Here is a 9,856-nt window from a genome sequence, read left to right as displayed (position 1 = left end):
CCTGTCCTGCACGCTAATTGGCTAGCCTCCTCCACCTCCTCAGTCTGATTGGCCCGGCATTGGACGGCCTCGAGTTGCGGGAGCTGCCAACGCCACGCCCCACTGCCTTCAGACCTCAGGCCTCTCGGATTGGGCTGCTGAGACCCTGGCTGCGAGAACTGTGCGTGCTCTCTCCTTGTTCCCGCCCCCTCTCGCCACTGCCTCCAGGGCTGACCGCCTCCCACACTCGATTGGTGAGTCTTCGGAACTCGGCTCCGACGATAACTCTGATTGGCTGTCGAGGCTGCAAAGATTGCTGACGAGAAAGAGTGGGTGTCCTGCGCGTGCGCAGCTATGGTCCTCCTGAGGGATGATAATTCCCGCTAAATTTCAAAGGACTAGTTTCAGCTAGAGTGTGCCGAGAGGAACGCAAAGCCGAAGGGAAGTGGCCAAATGAGGGGCCAAAGAGAAGGAGAAGAGACGGGAGCTCTCAGAGTAAGGAAGGGAGAAGGAGAGGGAGTGCTTTATAAACGCTATATATGTATATATTTTTCACTCCTACCCTATGCTGTAGGAAATCTCATTTTACAGAGAGTCTTAGGTATACAACTTAGGTAGGTCACACGACTGATTCGTGGCCCAGCCAGTGTTCTGTTCTGGGACGTCTGACTTTAGAAGTCCTGCTTTTAACCACCACCCTATCCGTGGAACAGTATTTGAGCATTCATTTGACAAACACTTATTGAGTAGTTTACTAGGGTTCAGGAACTGTTGTAGACACTTGGACTACAGCAGTGAACCAACCAATCAAAATTCCTATCCTCATGGAATTTACATTCTAGTAGGAGAGGCAGACAATAAACAAAGAATCATCAACTCTGGTAAGTTCTATGCAGAGAACCAAAGTAAGGTATTGTAAAAGAGAGTGACTTGGGTATTTCAGATTGGTCAGGGGACCATCTCTGAAGCAGTGATATTTAAAGCTAAGACCTGAATAACAGAAAAGGAGCAACCCAGGCAGAAGGAAAAGCAAGTTCGAAGGCCCTAAAGCTTGAGGAAGCTTGGTGTGTGGAAGCAGCAAAGAACAAAGCAGGTTGGAGTGATTATACTGGAGTGGGACCTGATCGTGTAGAACCTTACAGACTTCAGTAAGGAACTTGGGATTTTCTTCTAAGTGTGATGGGAAGCTGTATTAGAATTAAGTCCCACTATGACAGAATACCTCACATAATCGGGGCTTAAACAAGATGAAGTTTATTTCTCTCTCATGTAAAAGTCTAGGTAGGTGTTCCAGGGCTGGTGGGTTGCTCCACTGTGTCAGGGACCCACACTCCCTCTATCTTGTTGCTCCACAGTGCATGACCTCCCCTCCCAAGTTCACCTCATGGTCTATTCCAGCTTTGGCCATCATGTCTGTTACAGCAGCAGGAAGAACCTGCTCTTTTTAAGGACATACACACAACGTCGTTGGCTCACCCTGGTCAGAATTCAGTCACATGACCACACCTAAGTGCAAGGAGGGACTCTGGAAAATGTTTTCTTTATTTTGGGCTTCTATGTGCTCACCTAAACTTCAGAGGTTCTATTACCGAGGTGGAAGGGGAGAAAGGATATTAGGATAAAACCACAGCCTCTGCCACAGAAACCATTGGAAGGATTGTAGCAGGAGCAAGAGATGATCTGATGTTCAGTTTCAAAAAGAATCATTCTGTCTGCTATAGCGGAAATGGTTACAGTGGGGATGATTGAAACTAGGGCAATTAAGAAGTGAGTTCAGCAGTCGGGGTGAAAGGTGATGGTGGCAGAGACTAGGGTTGTAGGAGTAGGTTGGAGAGTAATGGATTGATTCAGGGAATGTTTTGGAGGTAAAATCCATGGGGTTTGTCAATGGATTACATGTGGGAGGTGAGGGAAAGAGGAATCAATGGCAACCTCTCTAGAGAAGCACTGTCCAATAGATCTCTCTGTGATGATGGAAATGTTCTGTATCTGACTGTCCAGTATGGTAGCTACTAGCTACATGTGGCCATTGAGCACTTGAAATGTGGCTAATAAAGCTGAGAACCTGAAATTTTTATTTTACTTTATTTTAATTAATTAAAATTTAAATTGAAGTGGTTACATGTGGTTAGTGGCTACCATATTGGACAGGGCAGCTCTAGATTTTTGTTTTGAGCAACTGGGTGGCTTATGGTGCCATTTATTGACAAAAAAAAGGAGACTGTGGCAGAAGAAGGTTAGGGGATGCTGATAGCCAGAAATCAGTAGCTTTGCTTTGGATATATTGATTTGAGACACTTGTGAGGCCTCCAAGTAGTTGATCAAGTAGGCAGGTGGATATATAGTTTGGATTTGCAGGTGAGGCCGGAAGTGAAAATGTAGGTTTAGGAGTCATCGGTGTACAGGAGCTAGTTAAAGCCATGAGACTGGGTGAGGTTGCTAAGGTGCAGCACGTAGACAGAGAAGAGGGCCCAGAACTAAGCTCTGGGCACCCCGATGTGTACTTGGTTTCATCTCTCCAGTTATCACAGCCGCAAATGCACTTAGACGCTGCCCCCACCCTGCCCCCCAGAAAAAAAGATGACACCAAGTCACATCCAGATATGCAGCTGTGACATCTCGGACCACTTTAAACATTCCTTCTGGAGTTCACAGTTTCCAAGTGCTGCCCATTCCTCCTGTATTTCCCGTCAGCCGAGGGTTGTTTCTTACTATCCTGAAACCTTGAACAAATTGGTAGTCTTAGCTACCGCAAACCCTGGTGTACAGGATAGTCGTGGGGGAGGAAAATTAGAACGTTAATATGCACTGTGATCGTTTTCGGTTAATTTGTGCCACTGGGTGTGGTGGTGCAAGGAGGCAACCTCCTCTGCCCCTCCCAAACCCTATCGGGGAGTAACAACCCCATTTCCCCTGTATAATCAGAGCACAGCTAGCACGGGAACACCCTTTTCTGCCATTAGCCTGTGGTGGGAGGAGTCCCAGATGGCCAGGTGGAACCCTCACCGGGTTCCCTGGTGAAAATACCTCGCCCACTTGGACAGTCAAGTCCACAGAACATGAGTGATTTGGGGGATGGAAAGGAAATATTTTTAGAGATCAAAGTAATAGTGAGAGCTGCCACCTTCCACCCCCGACCCCAGCCCTTGGTTTCTGAACATCTAATATCGGCTGAGGGAGAATTGACACTGCGTTTCAGTCACTGTGTGAGATCACATATCATTTTCTTTTCTTTTCTTTTTTTTCCACGTATCATTTTCTACAAGAAAGTGTCCCAGCCTCACAGGTGCAGTCTCCTGGGTACTGCTAGATCTGCTTTCAGAACACCGTTTCATTGTTCTATAGGACCAGCTGCTTCTTGTGGATGGGAAATATGATCATGGTCCATGGCTGGCCAACTGTCTTATTTCTCTCACTAGGAAATGAGTTTCCTGGTTGGAGAGATTTTGTCTGGACCCCCCTGTGTTATGCAAAGTCAGTAATTCCAGGGTTGGTGAAATACTCAGAGGCATGACCTGCTGGGAAAGAAAACCCAAATACAGAATAAGTGTTTCTTCCAGAATGTTTAAATGACCACACCCTCAGTGAAGGGATCTGATAGACATGACCTGCCACTACATTCCTGACAGTTTCCCAAGAAACCTGGTGCTCCATTCGGGCCTCAGGACTGTATCCAACCTCCTACTGATTTCACTTACTGTTCATAATACTTTTTTTTTTCGGTTATTTTCTTCATTTTTTCTAGGTAGAGATCCCCTGATATTCAAATGGTGATAGTTTTAACTTCTTTTGATTTTTTAAAATCTCTAATTTCTCTTGTGTAATTTAGTTTTTGAGCATCTAGAACTAGTTAAATAATAGTGGATATCTTTTCTCCTTCTTTAAGGAGAGAAATGTCAGAAGAAACTCTACAAGAAAGCTGTAGCTGCCCTGGCTGTGACCGTCTGCCTGGGTTCTGGTGGTTTGGTACTTCTCCTTTGCTGACTGGAGTCGTAATAGCATGGACTAGGGCAAAGCATGTCAAGCTTTAAAAGGGGTCTTCACAAAGTAGTACCAGTGCCCTTTGATGTACCTTGGCAAGGGCTGGGAGCTGGCAGGTGGGCCATAGGCAGAATGTGAGGTGGGGCGTGCTTACTGCTGGCTGTAGAGTGAGGAGGGGGCACGCAGCCCAGCAGGCAATGGAGAGGCGTGGCTCCACGGTGACCCACACACCAGTCAACGTCTTAAAGATCTTAATTTCTTGCATTGGATGCTTACTTATTTTATTTTAATTTTTTATTAATTGAGGCTAAAAACATTTCATATAAGCACTGTTTTAGGGAATTCCCTGGCGGTCCAGCGGTTAGGACTCGGCGCTTTCACTTTGGGGGCCCAGGTTCGATCCTGCAAGCTGCATGGTGCGGCCAAAAAAAAAAAATTTTTTTTTTAAAAGCACTGTTTTAGCTGTATCTCATAGATTCTGTAAGGTTGTGGTTTTGTTATTTTCTAAGCATTTTGATTTGTACTTCTTTATTGACTCAAGTTTCTTTTAAAGAAATATATGTAGAAGCTATAGAACTTTTCTACAACAAAGCTGTAGCTGGTATGAATAACCTCCCTTCTTCACCAGCCGGTTCATGTTCCCTTTGCCTTCAGCCTGAAAAAAAAAAGAGTTCTTTTAAAAGAGAAAAATAAAAAAATATTCAGGTCATAGGGACATTTTTTTTCTCTTAGTTTTAATCTTAATGTTTAGTGATACTACACAGTGATCAGAGAATGATGGATGTGTATTAGTTCTATTTTTTCAAGCTTAACAAGGCTTTCTTTGTAGCCTAATATATAGCCAAGTTTTGTGAATTTTCTTTGGGTACCTGAAACTAAGGTGTGTTTGATAATATCAGACCTACCTTATTATGCTGTTGAGTTCATCCAACTCCCTGTTTACTTACTTGTAGAGTTTTTCATAATGTAAAGTGTCTCTCTCTCTGTCTCTCTCTCTCTTTTTTTTTTTTTAGCTGCACCATGTGGCATGCGGGATCTTAGTTCCCCGACCAGGGATCCGAGCCCTCGTCCCCGGCAGTGGAAGCACGGAGTCTTAACCACTGGACCACCAGGGATGTCCGGTAAAGTCCCTCTTTTACCTTGCTACCCCAGAGAGAGAGAGAGAGAGAGAGGGCCTCATGCTGGGACTTGCCAGTCTGACTGTCATTCACTCCAACTCTTCTGTTTCTCTGAGTTAAACTGGGTCCAGGAAGCTCCTCTCTGACCTACTCAGTTCCCCATCTCAAACACCTGAGACAGACCCTCAAGGGCTTTTGCGTGCCATGGTATGCCCCTCATCCTTGAGACATGTATTGTCCTGGCTGTTTTTGAGATCTGCAATAGCAGTGACCTTGCTACCCTTCCTTCCACACACACCTCTGGAACTCCACTACTTTCGGCAGCCATTCCATTGGAATTGTGGTTTGAAGCTGGAGCTAGTTGATTGTTTTGCTGAAATTGGAATTTGTGTTTCTGTTTCTTATTCTCTCCATTGCTCTTGGATGGTTGCGAGAAGGTAGAGAGGAAATGCTGCCTTTATGCTACCATCTTCAAAATGAAACTGTCTATGGGCTTTTGATTGAATAATGCTGAACCAGTTCACTTCTAGGCAGTACTAGCATACTACAAGGAACCATCTGTAAATCTGGCTAGAGTCTTTTTACCCTCGTTTACCTCGTCATAGGGGACTCCCTCCCAAATGGGCCAAGTGAAAACATATGTGACAGGGGAGGGGAGAAGCATACAAAGATGTAAACAATGTCTCAGGTAGCTTACTTAGGCCTTCAGAATCTGGAGTCTACTTAGTTATGGAAGGCTCTGGGTTGCCCCATTCTGAGGCGAGATGGATAAACAGTGCTCAGCTCAGGTTTCACGGTAAATTTCTACCCCCGATATTTACACCAGACTTCAGGAGCACAATAGAAGATGCTTCCTGAAGGGAGAATAGTTATCTGCTGAAATGTCATCTTGCTTCAAACCCGCAGGAGCCCCACTGTGATGCTCTGTTGGCCATGCCAAAGTTCAGTGGACTAGACACCCTAGCACTATGGTTGGCAAGGCCATAAGGGCATTTTGCTCTGCAGCCTGGACAAAACTTCCTTTTTTGTCCTCTCCTCCCTCGAAGTTTCAAAACTTCCTTTTTTGTCCTCTCCTCCCTCGAGTGGACATATTTTCAGGCCAACTGGTAAATGAGTCAAAGAAGGAGTCCTAAGCAGGCTCACTCTACGCAAGTTGGCCATGGGCCCATCCGGGCTCACAGATTCTTCGAAGGAAATCAGCCCCGTCTTCCCATGGCCCACACTGAGTGGGCAGCCCACTGTAGCAGTAGAATTTTGTGCTTAGTGTCACTGACCGCAACTGATGGGAAAGGTGGGAAGACCCATGATCCTAAGACAGACAAATCATACCATGACCTATGGCCTTTAAAGTTGTCTGCTGTGATGAGACAAGCAAGGACACTTCATCTCTGCCCATGATGGAGTAACGGGGACTGCATTCACCCTCCCACTTTAAATGACTTAAGAATGGGCAAAGGGGAATTCCCTGGCAGTTCAGTGGTTAGGACTCCGCACTCTCACTGCTGAGGGTCCGGGTTCAATCCCTGGTCTGGGAACTAAGATCCCGCAAGTCGCGCGGTGCAGCCAAATTGAAAAAAGGGGCAAAGTATATAAAACAATTGTTTTCAGATATTGGACAGTGGGCAGCACAGGACATTGATACCTGAGAAAAGGGAAAAGAATGAGGTCAGCCCTATCATTGCCCCAGCTTGCTGTCTGGATAGAGTTCCCAGGCTGCAGTACAAGAAGGGGGACCTGACACACAGCCCACTGGGTTCCCTGAGTTGAGGAGATAGAGCTTCGGCCAAGAGAGCTTGAGTTTACAGGGCAAAGTATTGGAAGGAGAGCTGCACAGAGACAGAGAAAGAGGTCCTGAAATCTTCAGAGGGTTCCTCTTGAGTCTTTGGCTGAGTACTTATCATCACGTGTGGATGAAGAAACTACTCAAGGCTGGATACTGAACCACCAGAAAGGAACAGGTGAAACACTTTCTAGAGAGCACACAAGTCTAGGAATATTTCACATTCCTAACAGCCAGAATGGAAAACCTCATAATACACAAGGCATTGAGAGGACTCCGAAAGGTATTTGCTACATAGTACTGTAGCCAAATCAGCCCTAGACTAAAGACTGCTTTGGTCCCACTGACAAATCTTAAAAGCAAGCCTTGAAAAAAATTACAAACTATTTCCAAATAGCTTAGCTGCATCCCAACAGAGAAGCCAAAAATATTTAAAGGAACACAAAGAAATTCAGCACCCAGATGTAAAATTCACGGTGTCTGACATCTAATATAAAAAGAGTCAGATATGAATTCTCTGGCGGTCCAGTGGTTAGGACTCCACGCTTTCACTGCCAAGGGTGCGCGTTCAATCCCTGGTCCGGGAACTAAGGTCCCACAAGCCATGCAGCATGGAAGAAAAAAAAAAAAAGAATCAGTGATTCGAAAAAGCAGGAAAACAACCCATAGTGAGGCAAGAAAATCAAACAATAGAGACAGACCCAGAAATGACACAGATGATAGAATTAGTAGACAAGGAGAGCAAAACAGCTGTTCAAAATATATATCTTATGTTGAAGAAGGTAGAGGAAAGTATGAGCATGATAAGAGGAGATAAAGAGGATATAAAAAGGCCCAAATCTAAGTTCTAGAAATGACAAATAAAATGTCTGAGATGAAAAGTATGGTGAATGGGGTAAACAGTGGACTAGACACTACAGAAAAAAAGATTATGAACTTGAAGTCATACCAATAGAAACTACTGAAAATGAAATACAGGGGGGATAAAAAGATGGGAAAAACACCCACAAACAGAACCCCAGTAAGCTGTGGCACAACTTCAGGTGCACCCCTCAGGAACTGGTGGCAGCAGGTACCTCTGGAAGTGGGGTTAATATAGAGACTAAAAATAAGATGTGAGATTTAATTGAAAGTCAGTTTACAAAGGCATTAGACTCAACAACAAAAAGAAAAACCACCCAATTTAAAAGATGGGCAAAGGACTTGATTAGACATTTCTCCAAAGAAGATATATGAAAAGCCATAAGCACATGAAAAGATGGTCAGTGTATCATTAGTCATTAGGAAATGCAAATCAAAACCACTTCACCCCCACTAGGATGACTATAATTTTTCAAAAAAAGGAAAGATAAAAGTGACAGTTGTCAGACAGGATGTGTAGAAATTGGAACCCTTGTACACTGCTGATGGGCAGCCTCTGTGGAAAACAGTTTGACAGTTCCTCACAAAGGTAAATATAGAATTACCATATGACTCAGTAGTTCCACTCCTAGGTACAGGCGTACCTCGGAGATATTGTGGGTTTGGTTCTGGACCACCGAAATAAAGCGAATATCACAGTAAAGTGAGTCACACAAATTTTTTGGTTTCCCAGTGCATATAAAAGTTATGTTTACACTATACTGTAGTCTCTTAAGTGTGCAATAGCATTATGTCTAAAAAACAATGTATATACTTTAATTTAAAAATACGTTATTGCTGAGACTTCCCTGGTGGTCCAGTGGCTGAGGCTCCATGCTCCCAATGCAGGGGGCCTGGGTTCGATCCCTGGTCAGGGAACTAGATTCCACGTGACACAACTAAGAGTTTGCATGCTGCAACTAAAGATCCTACGTGCTGCAACTAAGACCCGTGTGGCACAGCCAAATAAATAAATAAATATTTTTTAAAAAGAGGGGGTGAGAAACATTTTTAAAAAAATACTTTATTGCTAAAAATGCTAACCATCATCTGAGCCCTCAGCAAGTCATAATCTTTTTGCTGGTGGAGGGTCTTGCCTCAGTGTGGATGGCTGCTGACTGATCAGGGTGATGGTTACTGAAGGCTGGGGTGGCCGTGGCAGTCGCTTAAAGTAAGACAGCAGTGACGTTTGCCACATTGATTGACACTTCCTTCCACAAATGATTTTTTTTGTAGCCTGCAATGCTGTTTGATAGCGTTTTACCCAGAGTAGAACTTCTTTCAAAATTGGAGTCAATCCTTTCAAACCCTGCCGCTGCTTTATCAACTAAGTTTATGTAATATTCTAAATCCTTTGTTGTCGTTTCAACAATCTTCACAGCATCTGCACCAGGAGTAGTTTCCACCTCAAGAAACCACTTTCTTTGCTCATCCAGAAGAGAAAACTCTGCATCCATGAAGGTTTTATCATGAGATTGTAGCAATTTGGTCACATCTTTAGGCTCCCCTTCTAAATCTAGTTCTCTTGCTCTTTCCACCACATCTGCAGTTGCTTCCTCCACTGAAGTCTTGAGTCGTCCATGAGGGTTGGAATCAACTTCTTCCAAACTCCTGTTAATGTTGGTATTTTGACCTCTTCTAATGAATCATGAATGTTCTTCATGGTGAATCCTTTCCAGAAGGTTTTCAGTTGATTGCCACGATCCATCAGAAGAATCACTATCTGTGATAGCTATAACCTTAAGAAATGTATTTCTTAAATAACAAGACTTTACTACTATATATAAAATAGATAACCAACAAGGACCTACTGTATAGCACAGGGAACTATACTCAATATTTTGTAATAACCTATAAGGGAAAAGAATCTGAAAAAGAAGATATAGATCTGAATCCCTGTGCTATACCCTTGAAACTAACACAACATTGTAAATCAACTATACTTCAATAAAATTTAAAAACAAAGCAAAGGGAAGAAAATAAGACTTGAAAGTCAAAATGACTCCTTGAACCATGGGCTGGATGTTATGTTAGCAGGCATGAAAACATTAATCTTGTGGTCCATCTCCATCAGAGCTCCTGGGTGACCGGGTACATT

At 43.8% G+C, this 9,856-nt stretch overlaps 1 long non-coding RNA gene across 1 annotated transcript in view; it reads left to right on the top strand.

The window, feature by feature from the left end:
* The first annotated feature begins 486 nt into the window (after nucleotides 1-486).
* Nucleotides 487-9,856, top strand: part of LOC141276455 (uncharacterized) — a 41,830-nt gene continuing 32,460 nt past the window's right edge. The window contains exons 1-2 of the long non-coding RNA XR_012325982.1: nucleotides 487-860; nucleotides 4,974-5,081. This is a non-coding gene — a long non-coding RNA (uncharacterized lncRNA). The remainder of the gene's footprint in view (nucleotides 861-4,973; nucleotides 5,082-9,856) is intronic.

Source organism: Tursiops truncatus, chromosome 15 (assembly GCF_011762595.2).
Source record: "Tursiops truncatus isolate mTurTru1 chromosome 15, mTurTru1.mat.Y, whole genome shotgun sequence".
NCBI classification, from domain to species: Eukaryota; Metazoa; Chordata; class Mammalia; order Artiodactyla; family Delphinidae; genus Tursiops; species Tursiops truncatus.
Note: the sequence above shows the minus strand (reverse complement) of the source record. Positions and strands in the feature narration are given on the sequence as shown.